This window comes from Pseudorasbora parva, chromosome 8 (genome assembly GCF_024679245.1).
Source record: "Pseudorasbora parva isolate DD20220531a chromosome 8, ASM2467924v1, whole genome shotgun sequence".
NCBI lineage: Eukaryota > Metazoa > Chordata > Actinopteri > Cypriniformes > Gobionidae > Pseudorasbora > Pseudorasbora parva.
In genome coordinates this window covers 25,202,776-25,223,902 of record NC_090179.1, presented here as the reverse complement: position 1 = coordinate 25,223,902, position 21,127 = coordinate 25,202,776, and the positions used below count along the sequence as shown (strand labels likewise).

Here is a 21,127-nt window from a genome sequence, read left to right as displayed (position 1 = left end):
GAGGCACAACCGGTTTTAAATTGGGAAATACCAACTTGGAATACACACCTGGAAGCTAAGGTGTCTGGTTAGGGGGTTTTCCATCTAAAAAGTTCTCAGATCAGAGCATAAAATAATTTTAATACTATAGTAAAAGTCTAATTAAATGCAGCAAATGTACATGTTCCTTATACGTAGTTTTGGTAAACCGAGATGTATCTTGTGGCTCTTTCACAAGCACAGCTAATGCATTAAAAGGCGTATCAAAAGGAGAATTTACTGGGAATTTAATATGTAGGTAATGCATTTGGTTTGCTTCCTGCTGGGCATATGGTTACTATTACAGTATATTGGCAGAGACAGAGATTGTTGAGAGTGTAGTGAGGGCAAATGCTGTTTTCAATAATTTTTCGAAGAAGTTCTCTGGCAGATTAATTTAAAGCAGATTGGCCCCTTTACTACAGAATTATCATAGAGGCAAGATGTACAATGGAAATAAAAGGTGGACAAGGTCAGTATATTCCATTTCTTTCCAAGTAATGTCTGTAAACTATATGGAGGATTAGGGATATATATATATTTTTATCTAAAAAGCAGGTGGGATTTATTGCTGTCACTCAGATATTTTCACATCGTTAGAGTTTCCAATCAGACTCCAGGCCTGAGGATAATTGCTGTGCTTCAAAATGTCATTGCTGTGTTTATGACAGCTGTTAGCGAGTCTTTTAGACATTTATGGATTAATACCATAATTCAGCAGACAGTTCTAATGCCATTCGGTATGCTTGTCTGCTTCATATTAAATTCAGAATGATAATTCTCTATTCCAGTACCTGGTTTCCCATTTGCATAAACCTACATTCATTGTGGATGTGTAATTATAAATCCACTGACTGAGTATAGGTAAGAGTTTGCTTTTTCCCTTCAGAGTTTCCACACACACACACACACACACACACACACACACACACACACACACACACACACACACACACACACACACACACACACACACACACACACACACACACACACACACACACACACACACACACACACACAGTAATTATTAATATATTTGATTCAGTCACTCAGACTTGCAACTTTTTTGTCATTGTTTTTTAAATCACTGACTTTCAAAAAATGAGTTGAATGAAAAGAAAGGCGTCTAAAAATGCAACCTCAACAATATTGTCCTCTGACACTAACCATCCAATTATGCACTGTATGGACTTTATATATTTATTAAACTTCACTCCAAGCCGTGGCAGTTTTCCAGCTATTAGGTGGTTGCTCCACAGAGCCCCCAGCAACAGTAGCGAGATAGTCATCCACCATGAATACAAAACAGTCAGGCATGGCACATTAAGCCTGAAGCCACTAGACTCAGTCAGATGCGCATGCCCACTAAAAAACTAAACAAAAAACAGGCATGGTGCATCTGTCTGGAATCGGGACATCGCAAACAGGACTGAGTTGTGTATCTGAGTTTCCGTTAAGTTACAGTTTAAGCTTCAAAGCAAAAACACCTAACTTAATGGTTTACAGCTTGATAGAAATTAGTAATGAGATTATATAGTAGGGTGAATTCAGGGTGATTGGAACACATTTTGCCACTGAAATGACTTGGAAATTGTCCCAATCATCCAGAATTCACTCTATATATGGTCCACTTTCCTTCAGAGTTTAGCTCCAACCTTGATCCAACTCACCTGCATACTTAATCCTGAAGACCTTTATTAGCTTGTTCAGGTGTGTTTGATTAGGTTTGGAGCTAAACTCTGCAGTAAAGTGAATATTGAGAGACTAAAGCACTATTCGCATGGGATTAGTATTATCTAGGGACCTCTGTGATTCAGAAATTACTCCCCCACATCTGAGTTTTGCGTTGCACATTCGCACGGGATAAGCAAAGCCTGTGATTTCACTCGAATTTACTGACTTATCCCCTGGATATAATATCAAGACTTGATTTTTTTATATATTTTTATAGATATAGCTGTATGAAATCATAAACAGTCATATGTATCGATATCATTTTGATTGTTTTATACTAATAAAAATAATTTAATTCAGTTAGAGAACATACGTTACAATTAAAAACTGAACTGAACAGAGACTGGCGGCAGGAGTCAGATTTCATTTATCATGAGTGAGAAGCTGACAATATACGGCGGAAGATTCAGTTTTTTAAAGCTAAATGTAAAAGCGCGCATTAAGCGAGCTTGTCATTTTACTGTTCTGTTATGTTTTTTATTAAGATTAGTATTGATATTAACATTAAACCAGTTCAATTCAACCATTCAATCAGTTTGCTCCCAAATTGGTAGCCTACTTATTCTAAAGTGAAAGTAATCCGTACGGCCGCACGGGAATTCATAACGTGCACATTATAAATGCAAACTCCATTCTTCGTGAAAGATGAAGATAGAAATGCGCACAGGATGTAAAAACCTTGCTAAAATTATATACGATCCACCTAATCCTGGCCAAATCACAGATGTCGATTCACACGGGACTACTATTATCACAGGACCTCAGTGTTCAGTGAAATATGGTAGGTAATTTGCAGGGGAATTTTTACTTTACAAATTACAGACATGGCCGATTCACACGGGATTAAGATCACCGACATTCTCTGCAATTATTACAAATCACCAGATGTCCCTAGATAATACTAATCCCGTGCGAATATTGCAAAAGTTGAGAATCCATTATATAGTTTGTGTCCCAATTCAAAGGCCGCATCCTACGAAGGACTCGGACTTCAAAGATGGCGAAGGTCAGACTGAGCATTGGTAAATAGGACGCTCTACCCTATGGAGGACTGTTCTTGTCGCCAAGCAACTGTGACAGTTCATACGAGCGGCAGTAATGTAAACTGGTCTTTTAAAAAAGTTATATTCATAAATTCATACATGTTATATATATATATATATATATATATATATATATATATATATATATATATATATATATATATAATTATGAAATATGAAAACACAATACTTACATTTAAAAGTGTAGTCCAGCAATTTCTTTCAAAAAATCCTGTTGTCATCAGCGCACAATGAATTCTGGGATACATGAGGTCACGAAAGGCCCATCTGTTATATCCTTCATTTCCCGCATAATAAAGGGCATATTTGGAGCCTTCGAATTGGGACAGCCTGGTACATTCATGAAAGAGAATGTGGTCTTCGAAGGATGCAGCCTTTGAATTGGGATGCATGCAGCTAGAGTTTAGTGGGCTCTTTTCAATGTACTGAGAAAATGTTAAATCAAATTGTGAAAAAATAATAATAATTATGAATCATCTGATCTATTCTAGCACTGTCAAAATGGTGGAAAAAATACATTTGAATTTTTTTGACTTAAAGGTTTGAAGGTGCCCTAGAACGAAAAATGTTATTAACCATGGCATAGTTGAATAACAAGAGTTCAGTACATGGACATCACATACAGTGAGTCTCAAACCACCAAACACTACGGAAAAACAGGCGATTTTCAACATAACACCATCTGTGACGCAATCCCTGGGGATCATTATTAATATGTATGCCCCCAACATTTGTATAAGGCAGTGCATGTGTCACGTGAGGATAGTGGAAATGGCAGATCATGAAAATAGATGTTATGTTCCGGGCTGTGCAGGGGACGTGGGGACTTTTCATACCCTTCCCACTGAACAAAACTGTCAACAGGCATGTTTACCTATAACTGGATACCGCAACAATTTAATTAAAATTAGTTTGTTTGCTCGGCCCATTTCACCATGGACAGTTTTTCTAACCTGGACAATAGCAGGCTTCACTCAGCATCTGATACTGGAGCAGCTGCAGCAGCAATTCAAACAATATCCCTGCGTGCAGTAAGTAGTAATTTTATCCACTTATTGACTGTCTAAACAATTTCTGATTTAACTGGAAGTTTCTTAGTGAGACAACATTAACGATAATATCCCCTGTGTTGTCTAGATCCAACGCAAGATGCTAGTACAGTAACAATAGGAAACTCCAAGTAGTATACATCAGTATGACAAATGTCAAAGTTAGTATTATTTCCTGCCAGTGTTGTCATACAAATCTACAAAATACAAATGTAGTTACATATGGCAATCCCTTTTGTCGGATAGAATTATAATTTAGCCCATAGGCTATTTTCATCAACAACACATAACTCAAAAGCTAACTATGTATAGTTGCTTACAGATCGCTCACTCAATCCTTCTAGCTAATGTCATCTCCACCACTTAAGTTGAAACGGTAATAATTTTACAAGGCATCGTCAATTTGTAAAAAAACAACAACAAAAAAACTGTAGGCTACTGTACTGTACAAACAACATATTTGTGTGCTAAAGTTACCCAGTTCGCTGTTTAGTTTGTGATTCAAAGTGATGCTATCATTGTACAATCAAACAGTGACCCATTACAATGATTCAAATGTTTTTAAAAGGCTAAAAACAAAGTTGTGACTGCTGACGATATGAGTTAACATATAAAGTTAATGTTATGTGCTAGTTCACATGTAGGCTGAAGTTATAATACTGACGTTACATTTTGCATGTCTTACTGAAAATAAAGACTAAACTTACCACTCAAAAGCATCCATTTCCAATCTCAAAACAATTGGTTGTTCCTCAAAATCTTTATCTTCTTCAGAAACAAGATCAAACAAAAGGTTGGATGCATAATCTCTCCATGATTGACAGTATACGGTAGATGCGTTTCTGTCATTGAAAGAAGCCGCGCAATGAAACAGCCAATCAGAGCTGAACTCCACATTAATATTCATGACCCCTTCCAAATAAGGCAAAAACAGGCCATTACATCCTAGGGACAATTTCTGGGGTTATAAATGTAAAACCTGTAAAACCTTATCTGGAAAATTTTAAGTCACATACCCTATATGTAGATATCAGAGAACAATTTAAAATATTGTTTCAACTCATTCTAGGGCACCTTTAAATATGACAAATATTCAAATTTAAAGGCATAATTTCAGTAAGAGGAAAAATGCTTTTGGTTTGTCTCCTGGGGCCACAAGCATTTACTCTTTGCACCGCATTAACTCTTTCCGCACCAACGAAGGAAATTTTCATCAAACATGTGAGAACTTTCCGACTTTCTGTATTTTCACTGTTATATAGTAGGAGTGCTTTTCATGCATCTTCCGAAAGAGTAATAATTGTCCTGATCAAAATGAAGAAGCAGAAACAAACAATATAATATTTAAGCAGATGCTTGTAAAATAAGATGATCATCAACATTAAATAGCATATAAATCAAACCTGCCAAATGTTACTGAATGAAATGTCGACCCTGGATGAGCTATAGGACTGTGTAAGCATTAGGGGTGTTGATGGACTCTATCTATTCCATCTATGTTTTGATCATCGTTGTGAATCTGATCCAGTCTTCCGATACGTCTTTGACAAAAACACGGGTTTCATGGGTTTTATGAAACACATATCCAAGTGATATTCATCAGATATTCACACAACAAAATATTCTGTGGGCCAATGTTTTTTATTCTAAGCACTGAAATAACATGACTGTATGAAAAACGTGTGTAATGTTTAAACTAACGTTAATAAATAAAATATAATTTTGTAAATTGCATGAACAAAGATATGACAAAAACAGCATCATGTATTTATGCATAGCTTAATACAAAGAGCCAAAGGGCCAATCACACGGACTACTTTGTGAGTGTTTAAAAATATGAGATACAGTGGAAAGGGGAAAAAACCCACAAAGCCTCGAGACTTTTTTTAAAAGTTAAATTTCTATGGCTTTCCAAACATGAGGCTTTCTTCTGCGAGATGCAAGTGCAATGGGCAAAGATGTCCGTCTAGCCGATATTTACAGAGAACCAATGGAAAGTGGTGCAGAAAATGCGTTCTGTGCGAGCATCTTTTGTTTTGGTTTTTGACGTAACCTAAATATTCTCCAAACTGAGCTTCTTTATTTCTGCTATTCAAATAGGCTAACAAAAACATTAAAATGCAACGACTCTTACATCGACGCATCTTGTACACAATTGATAATGGTGCACACCTGAAATTCGAATGCGCTGTTTTTGCATTTGAATGTGGATTTTTATTATAGATTTGATTAATATAAAAAAATCTAATTTTAATTTGACAGCCCTAATCTATTCAAAATTACAAAGTGAATAAATGATAGAGTGTGGACTTTGTGATTTATCTACAAGAGTAGTAACAGTATGAGTCATGAATCGTGGATAATTTCCGCAGTGCAGAGTTGGCACAATCTTTATCTAATTTAAGTGATGCAATATGTACTCCCATGGAGGTCAAGGAAGGCCTCGAAGTGACTGAATTTCTTGACAGATATTGCTTGAGGGCAAAGCTATTGTCTCCATTTACTAAATGAGAGTCAAATAAGGATACAGTCACTGCTTTTGTCACAGATGTCTTGCTCTTTTCTTGTTGACTTTTTCCTTCCTCTTCTTTTCTATCACTCACGCATATACAAGCACACACTTGGGCGGTAATCAGAGTTGGCTGATGTCTGGGTTTTTCAGACACTGCGGCAGGCATCCAGACAGTCACCTGAAAACTCACTTCATCTTTGAGTGTGTTGCCGCCATTCCTTTCACCCTCCATTTCAATCTTATGAATACGCTGCATATAGATTACAACATTTTCATTTCATTTTCACATTTAAATTTCTTGAAAATGTGCTGTTGAGAGGCAAATCAATATTTTATGATCTTTTTTTTACCTAATTTCAACCATGCGCAGCCATTAGCGTCAGTGAGATTCACTTTAGTGTCATCATGTGGATATAGTCTGTAACTGATGCAAATTATATTCTGGCTCTAAATCTCCCATTGTCCCTCTTCAACTCAGTTTCATCTCCTTAGCGCCCTCTACTGCATTGCTTTGTACGTGTTGCCATGACAACCCAATCCCTGTGCACCCATATTTCAGTTTGCAAGCGACAAGAAGGTGCACTGTGGCATTATTTGTATCGGCATCACCAAGGTCACTTTCTCTCAGCGGTCTGTCTCCCAAAGTCAGCAACCCTAATGTCGGCCAGCCCGCCATGAGCTACATAGCAGACACTATGTGCACGGACACTATTTGAATATATGATATCCTATTATTAAGGTTGTCTGCTCTTTCTCAGCTACCAGGTCATATTTTGCTGACATGTTTTCTTTAAACTATCTGAATAATCCTTCAGTGGAGGAAAACCTCATATACTAAGCTTTAACTTTACGGTATAATTGTAGGGGTAATTTCATGGAATGTTTAGCATATTTCTTCTCTGTTCGCAAAAAACTGCACATGTTGTGCCTCATATGGAAATGTAGCCATTATTTACGGCCGATATGTGGGTTTACCGCAGATGAGTCGAGCGCCAAACTCTAAAACCCTCTCATAAGATGATAAATGTGTGGTTTTGCTTGAAACTGAATTACCGCAGAGTGAGGGCCGTTTTAAATGATGTATATGTGCGATTGTTGCTGAAAAGTGCCATGTGTTTCATTTGCAGGCAGTCGGCAGTGTTTAAGTGAAGCTCCTCAGACTTAGCACATCTCCACACAGATGAGCTGAGAGGTCAACGAGTTCCTGGGCTGCCACAGCGACTGCCAAGTACAACCAGACATACTCTATTAGATGCATTATAAAACTGTTGAAACTCTGTCTTTTTCTCTTGCTCTGCTTCTCTGTCTTAATGTTGCATTAAACAGAATACAAAAGAAATGCACTCTTATTACTTTCAAAATGCTTTTAACCAGATTTTGTTCAATAAAGGAATAAAAGGTGAATGATTTAGTTTGTTTGCTTGTTCTTTCAAATAAATATACTGCAACAAGACATTCTGCAAGAAATTTAAGGTTGCTATATATATGGTTACCGACATACTTTAAAATATTTTTATTTATGTTAAACCGAGAAATATATGCTTACAGGTTTGGAACAATTTTTATTTATTAATTCAATTTTGGTGAATGAAGTTTGTTTGAAATCTTTGCAAATGTATTAAAAACAAAACAAAATAAAAACAACAGTCACAGCCTTTGCTCAATTCTTTGTTGAAGCAACAATTACAGCCTCAAATCGTAGAGTATAATGCTATAAGCTTGGCACACCTATTTTTGGGCAGTTTCTCCCATTCCTCTTTGCAGGATCTCTCAAGCGCCGTCAGGTTGGATGGGGAGTGTCAGTGCACAGCCATTTTCAGATCTCTCCAGAGATGTTCAATTGGGTTCAAGTCTGGGCTCTGGCTGAGTCATTCAAGGACATTCACAAAGTTTTCCTGTAGTCACTCCTTTATCTTGGCTGTGTGCTTAGGGTCGTTGTCCTGTTGGAAGATGAACCGTCGCCCCATTCTGAGGTCCAAAGCACTCTGGAGCAGGTTTTCATCAAGCATGTCTCTGTACATGGCTGCATTCATCTTTCCCTTGATCAAGACTAGTCTCACAGTTCCTGCCATTGATGCTGCCACCACCATACTTCACTGTAGAGTAGGGATGGGTATCGTTAAGGTTTTAACGGTATTACTACTCTTACCGATACTGCTTATCGGTCCGGTACTTTAACGGTATTCTTATCGGTACTTTTTGAGATTATATATATATATATATATATATATATATATATATATATATATATATATATATATATATATATATATATATATATACATACACATACACATACACATACACACACACACACACACACACACACACACACACACACACACACACACACACACACACAATTAACAAAAATACACAGCCTACACATGCAGTGCCTTTCATTTCAGGAAGAATTCTACTAATCAAATGTAAAATAACACTGTTCATCATAAATAGCCAAATTAATGCTTATTAAAGCTGAAGTTATTCATGCAAGAGCTGTGAGGGATTTTCTCTTTGCATTTGGTTGTTTAATTCGCAGTAATTCGTCAGCATGTTTATTTACACAGCTGCCTCTTTAAGACAGATGTGCAGCTCTATAGGCGACTGATAATAGGCAGATGCACTACACTTTCTCCCGACTATATCCATAATAACTACGTCCATTTTAGACACAAACTGTGTTGTGTTTAAGAGACTCTCCAAGCCGGTCATTTTGACATAGATATTTGAGTACATTTGATCGTTTAGACGCGAGTGTGAAACCGAAAGTGTAATGTGCTCGTCTCGTTGCGGCTGTTTCAGAGCGCGCGCGTCGACTTGGGAACAATCTCTTGCGCACATTTTTGTGCATTTAATCGCTCTTTTTATTATAAAACGCGTCCCACAATTTACCAACAGTAGCTAGACTGTATTTTACAACAATCCCTGATCGTGCTGATTCTGTCATTACGTTTTAGTTTTATGGAGAAATGACAGCGTACGTAGGCTACTGCTGCAAAGGGAATCAAGTTGGGCTAGACATAAATATTATTATTATAATATTTGGAAGACAAAATCTAAAATAAAAGCAGACTATCACAGATCTAAAGTGTAACCAGGCTATGTTTGAATGTTTGGTTCTGTCCTCGGCTGTCGTTTGCGGAGCTCTCTCTCTCTCTCTCTCTCTCTCTCTCTCTCTCTCTCTCTCTCTCTCTCTCTCTCTCTCTCTCTCTCTCTCTCTCTCTCTCTCGTCACGTGTATTTTCAAAAGTACCGACAGCAGAACCGATAACGTCCAAGCTTATCGATACAACAGTCTTTCCAAATTCAGCCCCGGGGCCCGTTTAATACCGGTTTTCGGTACCCATCCCTACTGTAGAGATGGTATTGGCCAAGTGATGAGCAGTGCCTGGTTCCTCCAGACACGATGCTTGCCATTCAGGCCAAAGAGTTTTGTTTCATCAGACCAGATAATTTTGTTTCTCATGGTCGGAGAGTCCTTCAGATGCCTTTTGGCAAACTCCAGGCGGGCTGTCATTACTTTATTCTGGCCACTCTACCATACAGGCCTGATTGGTGGAGTGCTGCAGAGATGGTTGTTCTTCTGTAAGGTTCTTCTCTCTCCACAGAGAAACGCTGGATCTCTTTTTAGAGTGATCATTGGGTTCTTGGTCACCTTCCTTACTAAGGCCCTTCCTTCCCAATCACTCAGTTTGGCTGGTTGGCTAACTCGAGTCCTGCTGGTTCTAAAATTCTTCCATTCACAGATGATGGAGGCCATTTTGCTCATTGGGACCTTCAATGCTGCAGACATCTTCCTGTACCCTTCCCCAAATCTGCGCCTCGATAAGAGTCCTGTCTCTGAAGTGTATAGACAATTCCTTGCACTTCATGATTTGGTTTGTGCTACACTGTAAAAAGTAATTGTTGAATCTACTAAAGAAAAACTTGTAAAATTAACTGATTTTGGAAAATTTGTTGATTTAACTTGAATATACTGAGTATTGTGAACTTTTAGGCGGATGCAATAGCTAAACTATGCAAGTTTAGTACATTGTACTTAAGAATGTTGAGTGTGTTGTACTAAATGCATGTTCACACTGTTAAATCCAACGCTGTTCTTACTAAGACTTTTTAGTAAACTTACCTAATGTCCAATAATTAGAATTTACTTAAAACAATTTAGTAATCTGAACTGTTTGCATGCTATGCCTTTGTTACTTAGAAAACCCAAGTAAACATTACTTGACTGGTTTGAGTACAATTTTGCCAAAGGAAAAAAACACACACAAAAAACAGGTGGGCGGGCAAAAGATTGAGGCGGGGCAATTCTTAATAGACTTTTCACTCATTTCCTCCACTTCGGCAGTCATTGTTCTTCTTAGTTGCATTCACTCATTTTACAGTCATCTTGAATGTTATTGAAAATACAACAAAATAATTTTGGAAACCATCACATAAGCTGACTTCATAAATTTATGTTCATTTCTTAAAATTTCTCACCATTACGGTGATCAGTGTTCCCTTTGGTTGGGCACTTGGAACTTAATTTATATTACTATAAATCTCTTCCTATTGATGCAGCAATGCAACACGAAATCACAGATTTCAAAGGAAGGGAAGTAATAAGTATATATATATATATATATATATATATATATATATATATATATATATATATATATATATATATATATATATATATATATATATATATATATATATATATATATACACACTATACACACACACACACACCGACACATATATATAAATGTAATACCAATTAATGATATTTTAACATTTTATTGCTAACACTTCTGTTTAAAAAAAAATGTTTTTTATTGTGTTGATACAATGACTATATTTGTGACAATATCCGACAATTTACCATGCTTGAGTCACACACAGACTTCAACATTCAGCGTGCAAAACACAACAATGGTAACATTTTTTTTTTTTACACTTAATAAGATCATTACAAGTTCATTTGGTGTCATTATTGGGGTTATACTGACAAAAGACAGCAAATAAAATGGTAAAATAAAGCCAAAAATAACAAAACGGAGTTACGATTGCCCTGTGATTAATTTATTCATGCTCAATGCATTCTGGGAGTACACTTCCTCAGCTCACAGATAGAATTATGTCGACTTGAAGGGTTTAAGTAAGATCAACTTGATGCAATTAAGCTTACTTAACTGAGTGTTAAGTTCAGCTTACTTGAGAATTTTAAGGCAATCAGTTTCCACACATTATTCTAGTAAAATGAACAAGTAGACATTAAAAGAACTAGTTAAAATAACTATTTTGTTTGAGTTCTGCTTACAAACCCCAACTTATATATGCAAGTTGGCTGAACTTTTGAAATTGAGTTCTTGTACTCAGGTTTTATGGTAACCTCTACAAAAACACAAGATAACTCTACAAAGTAGTAGTAAGTATTATCAAGTCAAAAATGATGACCTAATTTGCTTGAAAATTTTGAGGCAATCAGTTTCCACAGCTTTTCCAAGTAAAGTCAACTTATTACTTTTTACAGTGTATGACATGCACTGTTAACTGTGGGATCTTATAAAGACACGTGTGTGCCTATCCATATAATTTCCAAACAATTGAATTTACCACAGATCAAATCCAAGTTGTAGAAACATCTAAAAAATGATCGGGCAGGAAGATCGGGTGGCAGTGGCTCAGTGGTTCATGTAGGTTGGCTACAAACCGAAAAGTTGGTGGTTAAATCCCTGTTACCACCTAACCAAGTGTCGAGATGTCCAGGAGCAACACACCTAACCCCAGCTGCTATATATATGCTTATATTATATAAGTATTCACAGCCTTTGCCATGACACTCAAAATTGAGCTCAGGTGCATCCTGTTTCCACTGATCAATGGTAAATGGTAAAATGGACTGCATTTATATAGCACTTTCAATAGATCCATGGCCACCAAAGCACTTTACATATTGCCTCACATTCACCTATTCATTCACCCATTCATACACCGACGGCGGTGTCAGCCATGTAAGGCACCATCCAGCTTGTCGGGAGCAGCTGGGGTTAGGTGTCTTGCTCATGGACACCTCAACACTTGGTCAGGTAGAACCAGGGATGGAACCACCAACCTTCCGGTTTGTAGCCAACCTATATGAACCACTGAGCCACTGCCACCTGACCGGTTTTTCTTATACATTTGCAAAGATTCAAAAAGAAATATTCTTTCACACTGTCATTACAGCTGGGCGATATATTGAATATTAGCGGCAATATCGCAATAATTCTGACGACAATGTAACATTTGAAAATATCAGGAAAATTGAATATTCAGCATACTTTCCCGAAGAATGTTACCAGATAATGCAGATAGTGCCGAGATCTGCTTCCACCGTTCACTAAACATTGGGACCAGAAAAATTATACAGATGAAGAATTATACAGAAACATGCATGCATGAGAGAAAGCGCAGAGCGGGACGTGCTAGCACTGCCGGACTCTTGCAGACAACGTGCAATCGCAATTCAGTTGTTTTTGTTGGATTGTTGAGTTTGAATGGTGTAAAATATGTAAAAATGCATGTCCTGGGGAGTATTCAGGTAAACATAGATGGGGATGTCTTTAATGAACGTATACAGTTGAGGTAACTGGATCCGTGCAGATCTTAAGCCGGACCTAATATTCTGTGTGATTATTATTTTTAAAAACAAAGATAAAATTTTAAAAAATCTATATTGTTATTATAAAAGAAATATAAAATTACTTGTATCATAAAATAAGATTTTGGTCATCCCAACCTGTTCAATGAATGTTAACATTTTGTATTTAATTTAATAAAATAGTTTTTTTGTTATTTTAATGGGGGCAAAAGATAGAGATGTATATCTCTGAGATGTATATATCTGGATATTGTTTTTTTGACAATATCCAGATACATTTTTTTTTTATTTTTTTTACATATCATCCAGCCCAAATTGTCATTATGGGGTATTGTTTGAAGAATTTTGAGGAAAATAATTAATTAAACTGTAACTAAAGTGAAGTTCTGTGAATACTTTCCGGATGCACTGTATAACATGAAATAATGTTTTGTGTATATATATAATATTATAATAATATAAGTTATTTTTTAATCTTTATTTTTATTGAAATTTAGTATTATATTGACCAGCTCTTTAGAAATCAGCATCAGCAGCCATTGAAAAAATCTTATCCATGGACCACTAGAATCCAAAGACCAGAAAAGACGGAGAGATCATTCATCAGTCTTCCACAGCCTTCACTCTCCACCAGTGAGCCGACGCAGTGAATGAGCACTGCATTCTAATAGGATGAATCCGGTCACTGCTGTAGGGGGTAGGGGGTATGGAGAGCCGTGAGAGTCCAGACAGAGAGCCAGACGCAGACAAAAGCCCCATGCTTTCCCTTACGAAACAAAAATATATTGCAATATACTAGAATTTATATTGCAATACATTAGAAAATATATTTCAATGTATCAGAAACTTCCTCATATATTTGAAAATATATAGCAATATATGGATGGACAACCTATTGCTATATATTGATTCATATATTAAAATACACTGATATACAAACAAAACTGAATTATTTCATGTATGTTTATTGAAACAAAGTATTTTTTTGTGAGTTAAGCAAGCTCCTGCATATGTTTACAGAGGTTGATTAACAATAGCCCAAATCAGATGGTGCATGACATTCAATATATTTTCTATGTTTAGAAAATATGATGGTGCATGACATTCAATATATTTTCTATATTTAGAAAATATTTCTATTAGGGCCGGGACTTTAACGCGTTAATTAAGATTAATTAATTACGTGACTTTAACGCGTTAATTACGTGACTTTTACGCGTTAATTAATTACGCAAAAAAAAAAAAATAATTTTTTTACCACACTTATTTTTGTACCGCGGAACGTTTTTCAATGAATGAGTTTCGACGGACCAATTATACTGGAACACCAACTAGCGCTCCGGAGTCACGACAACAACGAACCATGTGAACATGAACGAAGCTATGGAACGAAGAAGCTGATGAGACTGTTTTGCTCGGCCCCGTGGATGGGAAATTTTGTTTTAAAAAACGAAAGAATGGAAGCGTCGTCAAGAGAATGGTTGTGTGCAAGCTATACAACAAGGAATTCGCGTATCACCGCAGCACATTGAGCCTCAAATATCACAAAAATGCTTTTGCTAAACTGGCAAACATGCACTGGTCTGCTGGACTGAAATAAATAAACAATATTTTGTTGATTAAGCTTATGTATTCAGTCATTATTCAATGGTATACTAAAAATACATGTGAAAAATTACTTCTCATTGTTCTCAGGTCAAATATTTATATGCAATTAAAATGCGATTAATTAATTACAAAGCCTCTAATTAATTAGATTATTTTTTTTAATCGAGTCGCGGCCCTAATTTCTATATTATATTTTAATCTGTTATATTTTAAAATATATGACAGACAGTGTACATTAGATTATTTCATATTTACCATGTATACAATATATATGATAATTATATACTATGTAATATAAATCAATATATTTAAGACATATGTTCCCATATAAATCTGATTATATTATCCAGTACATTGAGGTATATTATCTCATATATATTTACATATATATATACAATGACTCTTCCAATATATAATTTCATATATTGTAGGATATATTTCAATATACATAGCAATATATTGAATAGTATAATGATATGTATTTAGTCAATATATGAAAACGGCAATAATTGCAGTATTGTCCCATATATTGCAATATATGACTTGCATATATAATATATTATTATATAATATATCATATGATATATTACCATGTAAATTTCACAATATATGGAGACACATGAAATATATTGTCAACTAATATATTGAGAAATATATTGTCAACTAATATATTGAGAAATATATTTTTGTTGCGTAAGGGTTGCCCAAGTTACCTGCCATAGACACTACCTGCTACAAAACCTGACCTTCTCTCCACAATACCGCCTCTATTGTTCGCTTGTCAAGGGCAATGGAAAAAAAAAAATTGCTCCTTTTTCCTGTAAGAGCCTTTTCCACAAGCTGCTCTTTGAGCATTAGTGCTTTATTGAGACATCCACTGAAAATGAATGAGACAGATTAAAACCAAGCAGCGCTTCTTTTGGTTTGGATTTGGCAGACTGTTTTAATAACAGCCACAGGTCTCCAGTGTGTTTTATCGTATTATCATGAGTCTCGAATGTCAATTCATTAGTCGGTTTTATTCGTCTGCTCTGGCTGCATGCGTCAGATTTGCGTCAGGCACGAACCCGACTGTGAGATTTAAGCTTATACGGAAGGATGTAAGACAGCCAAGTCAAACATTCTTTGAAGTCAAGCATTTTGGAGATATATTAAGCAATCTAAAACACAATTACAGCTCTTTTACTCTGCAACACAGCAGATAGCATTGATAAGTCACAGATAAATCTCACATGGAGCATCTAATTAAATTTATGGCCTAATAACTAATAATATGTTTTATTTTAAAGCATCATAATACACTTATCCTTCAAAAAAACTGAACTCAGATACTCAAATAAATGTGGAATGTACTAGCTACTATGTATTAGGTGAAGTTATGAATGTTTTGAAGCTGGTAGCCTAAGGGCTGGAGAGATGCCTACCTTTCTCCCTTCCCAGGCCTCTGTCTAATTATACATTCCACTGAGAGATCTCCATTCAAATGGCCTGATCCCTACATGCTCACATTCAGATTTCTATCCAAACTGTAAGCCAGTCCAGAAAGACCCAAATGAGGAAAACGGGCCTAAAAAACAAACAAAAAAAGATATTATTTCTACTATAACCAGAACGGAATATCAGTAATCACATGTATATTTTTAAAAACCACAGGAGTGAAAATCAACCTAATGCACAGAGAACATAAGTGCTTTTGATTGCTGAACCACAAAATTGCCAAAACCACAACAGCAGAAGTCCACATCCCCTTACCACGTCCTAACTTGGTAACACATTGTTAACTTGGCTTTGTATGATGAGAAGCAAACCTTACAGTCCTTCTACCTTTATCAAGAAGAGCTAACAATGTATTTGATGTTGTCACTGAGTGTTTTACACCAAAGGCATTGAGTTTATCCCCATTGTAGTTTAAATATCACAAGAAAAGTGAAATACTGAAGCAGGGAATGTGTCCGAAAACAGAAATTATGTACAGAAATGACAGATGTCACTTCATGAATCTTTTGTATATAATAAAATGTTACAACACACACACCCACACACACGTTCCCTATCTTTTTTTTCTCTCCATGGACATGGTTTTTATACGGTAATGTATATTTTATTCTCTTACACTAACCCTACCCCTAAACCTACCCATTCAGGTTGAAGTCCCCACTGGGATGGAAAAAAATTGTAAGACAAAAACAGATGACTGAAGAAAGTTAAACCAGGCTGAGGGCTAGACCAAAAGCTAACTAGGTTGCTATCTATCTTTGCTGAGCGTTCATTTGTTAGGAATAACAGCAACTAGCAAATGGAATCTGGGTTGATTTCTCCTATTGCAATATAATCAGAAATGAAAAACTTCACTTGCCAGTGCACTAACGAATTGTGATAAATCAGATTTTTCCTTCAGTAGTCTATAAAATGCACTACTGAAGCGTAATGCCATTCCAGTGTAATCTTCAGTAACTAAAGCAGAAGGTTGTATAAAGCTAAAACCTGCCATCTAGTGGTGTAAATCATAGATTGCCTGCATTTCCAAAGGATTAGTTCACTTTAAAGGAGTTATGAACGGTGTTGTTTTATTGTTTTATAATGTTTCCTGGGGTGCACTTGTAATGTTAGGGTGCTTTTTAAATAAAAAATTGTAATTTTAGCCCTCTGCTCAATGCTTTGTTTGAAGGGGCATTTCTGCTGTTATAGTTCAGTGTAAACGGCCACTGCGGTGATTGGCTAACATCTTTCTATTTTAAATAGTATTACTCTCTATTTTAGTGTGTTTTTACTATTATAGCTCTCATGGTTAAAAGGGTAATTCAGCGCTGGGAAGATGAATCTGTATTTAAACTGGGTCATCAATGTAGTAGAAATGTGAAATTATTTTTGAATTTGGTGCCTTCTAGACTGAGAAAAGACAGAAAATGTATTTTTGTCTCATAGGGACGAAAGACTACAATTCCCAGAATGCTTCGCTGCCCTGTGAGGCCACTCAGTTACAGTAACTGAGTTGGAGAAGACACTACAATCAAAAACTGAACGTCTCTGTTCAATATAATGTGTGAGTCACCGCGCGAGTATCACAGCACTGAGCACTAACTGCACGAGTCAGATAAATGAGCTGATGAGCTCGTGATGAGAGCTGAGGTAATCGTCACTACACTCGCGGCATACATTCACAACTCGAGTTCAGTCTGGCGCGTTTCAGTTCACGCCTTTGCAAGCTTAACTTTCATAGAAATTAATTTGAGAAGTTAAAAGACTTACATTGCTCACCATAGCTCCGTTTAAATGAGTGCCTGTAGCTGAGCTGAGCTCTGAGTGTGATCTCCATCCCCCTTGCGCGGATTCAAAACATGCGGAAATGGCTCCCTCTGCTGGCTGTAGTCTTTAGCCTTTGGTCAAACATTCCGGAGGAATTTTTCCAGAAATAAAATGCATAAATCTCTTGCCTCAGGAGGATATGAGGGGGGAAAGCACAATCATTTGAATATACTTCAGGGTTTCTACTGATACAAAGCCATATGCTAATCGCTGAAGTAACCCGAGCTAGCGAGCTAGCGAACGGCGGCCTTTCGAATTAGCTTTGACCACGACTCTGGAAGACTTGGAAGTTGGAGTTAAGCTTTTCTCTGAGAAAAGAACGGCACTGAAGTTATTCTTAAAAAGGGAAGATGTGTTCGGAGTTTTGTCGACTGGATACGGCGAAAGTTTAATCTTCACATGTTTACTAGCTTCAACTAGCTCCGCTTCATGTTGCTCTGGTTGGTTGAAGCGCTATCCAATTGCGTGCAGAGGGAGTTTGAAAGACAACCGTTTATCCCGCCCCTCGGATTGAGCCCTGTCTATGATGAGTTTCCAGACCAAACATCTTGTTGTGGGTCTGGCTTGTCAGGCTATGGAGAATGTTCATCTTCACAAAATCAGTTCAGTTAGAGAACAAACACTATAATTAAAAACGGAACGTGTCTTTTCAATATAATGTGATTTAGCCGCGGAGGGAGTGTCACAGCAATAACGCGGCAGGAGCCAGATTACATGAATGAGCTCTCCTGATGAGAGCTGAGCTAAAAGCGTCCACGCTCGCGATAGTCGTTCAAAGTGCGTGTTCAGTCTGGCGCGTTTTCAGTTCATGCCTTTGGAAGCTTAAATTTTAATAGGAATTAATCTAAGAAGTTGAAACACTCACTTTTCTCTGCCGGCCTCTGCTCCATTTACGTGAATGCCTGCAGCTGCAGGCGTGGCCCCACCCCCCATGCACGTGTTGAAAACATGTGGAAAAAGCTCCCTCTGCTGGCTGTAGTCTTTAGCCTCTGGCCAAACATTTTTCTGATGACGCAAATTGACGATATTTGCATCATCGGATTGATTTTTCAAGAAATAAAATGCATAAATCTTTCGTCTCAGGGGGATAAAGTGTCATATTACATTTAGATCTATGGCCTTATATTTAGATCTATGACATTATATTTAGACTATGCGATTATATTGAGATTATGGCATGAAAGGTTGCAGTGATGATCATTGTAGCCGATCACACACATGTTGAGCGCATGAAAGCAATGATCTCATCATTGCACCTCAGTTTCTGTGCACTAACGAATGCCTTCAACTTCACTACCAGTTTAAACGTGATATAGTTAAAGAGATTTGTTGAATAAAATGGGAGTCACGGATAAACTCTTGATGTTTGATTGACAGCTGCAGCACACGCTGCTCCAACGTTTGCAAAGGGAGCATTCTTTGATTGCTTTCTTTATAGAATTGAATCACTGTTAATTAACAGATTATTTTCATCCTATTAGGAGAAACAACACAAGTTGGTGTTTAGTCACTGGTTTGAGATACTGAAACACAGACAAAGAACATCTGACTGTACATGAATCATTACATTTCAGATTAGAAGGCATTAGATTTAACACAGTTACTTACATATTGCATTACTATCAAGCCCAGGCACTGCACGATATTTTGTAATCCTGAATGGCAGAGGCAGTGTTTCACCACACTCAGACGTCACAGCCTGGCACATTATGATTGAGCGTTTGTATGGTCTAGTGTCTATAAAAGCTTTTCTTTGACTAACAGGGGCGTTTTTAGCTCTGAAACTTAAAGGATATGTTTATATTACAAATAACTTTTATATATCAATGGCTGAATAAAAAGTTCTCAATTCACGGCCCATTTAAAATTAAAATTACTATATATTTTACATGATAATGTTTTAAATACAGATCTTTTTCGCTTCAGAAGGCCTTTATTAACCCCCTGGAGCCATGTGTAGAATGTTTATAATGAATGGATGCACTTTTTTGAGCTTCAAGCTCAAGGGCCCTGTCACTGCCATTATAAAGCTTGGAAACATCAGGATATTTGTTAAAGGGGGGGTGAAATGCTGTTTCATGCATACTGATCTTTTTACACTGTTAAAGACTTGGAATCCCATACTAAACATAGACAAAGTTTCAAAAGTTAAGGTGGACGTTTGATGGGAGTATTTCTTTGTCAAAAATACTACTTCCGGTTAGTCATAAGTTTCGGCAAGTTTTTTGAGATCATGCGTCCCCTTTGACGTTAATGGGGGCGGAATTTCCTTGTATGGGCCTTACGGACAATTCTACCGGAAGCGCGTGAGAGAGAGAGAGGGAGAGAGGGAGAGAGAGAGAGAGAGAGAGAGAGAGAGAGAGAGAGAGAGGGAGAGAGCGAAAGTAACAGGCTACGCCCATCAAAGCGCTGGCTTGTAGGATGCGCTGGACAGGTGATGTGCACATAACAATGTCACCAAAAAAGTGCGTTTTTGGTTGCCAGACCAAGACAGTCCTGCACAGATTCCCCAAAAACCCCGCGTTAAGGCAACAGTGGATGGAATTTGCTTTTCCGGATCAGCAACTGAGTTGCGCGAATGTTTATATCTGTTCGCTGCATTTCGGTGCCGACTGTTTCATAAACAAGGCCCAGCTCGACACAGGATTTTCCGATCGCCTAATGCTGAAGGATGGAGCAGTCCCAACCTTAGAACCGCAGGCGGTGAGTGAGACTGCTTCAAATGTCTGTGTTTTTGTCTGTGTTAGCCCAAACATGATCACGTATAGTTAATTGATCAATGGAGCATGCGATGTGTAGTGCGTGTACATTTGTTTAGCTGGCCACTATATGTGTAACTTTATGTTTGTGTATTGTAAAAGCACTCCAAACAACAATACACAAAGAGGGGGGAAATATGTTGAACTAAATAAGCGCGCTTCTTCATTCAAATGCGCTACTATTCCATGTCTTTCTATGTAAACACTAACTTAGCCTGCCGTGCAAAACCAGTCCGCTTACTGTCTACACAAACCACGCGTAAACACACAAACACACGTGCAGAACTGCACTTCCCACATGTACACCTTCAAAGACAAAAATACGACGATATAATTCAAGTATAAATATGTAAATAACACAAGCCGCTAAGCATATTATATAGTTAGTGTATAACTTGTACCACATAGAGACGTCCTGCTCTAGTCGTTTTTGCTGCTGCT

General features: G+C 37.1%; 2 long non-coding RNA genes across 4 annotated transcripts in view; one reads left to right on the top strand and one right to left on the bottom strand.

Moving 5' to 3' along the window:
- The window catches only part of LOC137084317 (uncharacterized), a 35,581-nt gene extending 27,790 nt beyond the window's left edge, over positions 1–7,791 (top strand). For all 3 annotated transcript variants that reach the window (XR_010906737.1, XR_010906735.1, XR_010906736.1), the window contains exon 3: positions 7,508–7,791. This is a non-coding gene — a long non-coding RNA (uncharacterized lncRNA). The remainder of the gene's footprint in view (positions 1–7,507) is intronic.
- An 8,259-nt stretch (positions 7,792–16,050) lies between these two features.
- Positions 16,051–21,127, bottom strand: part of LOC137084318 (uncharacterized) — a 31,464-nt gene continuing 26,387 nt past the window's right edge. Inside the window, exon 4 of the long non-coding RNA XR_010906738.1 lies at positions 16,051–16,188. This is a non-coding gene — a long non-coding RNA (uncharacterized lncRNA). The remainder of the gene's footprint in view (positions 16,189–21,127) is intronic.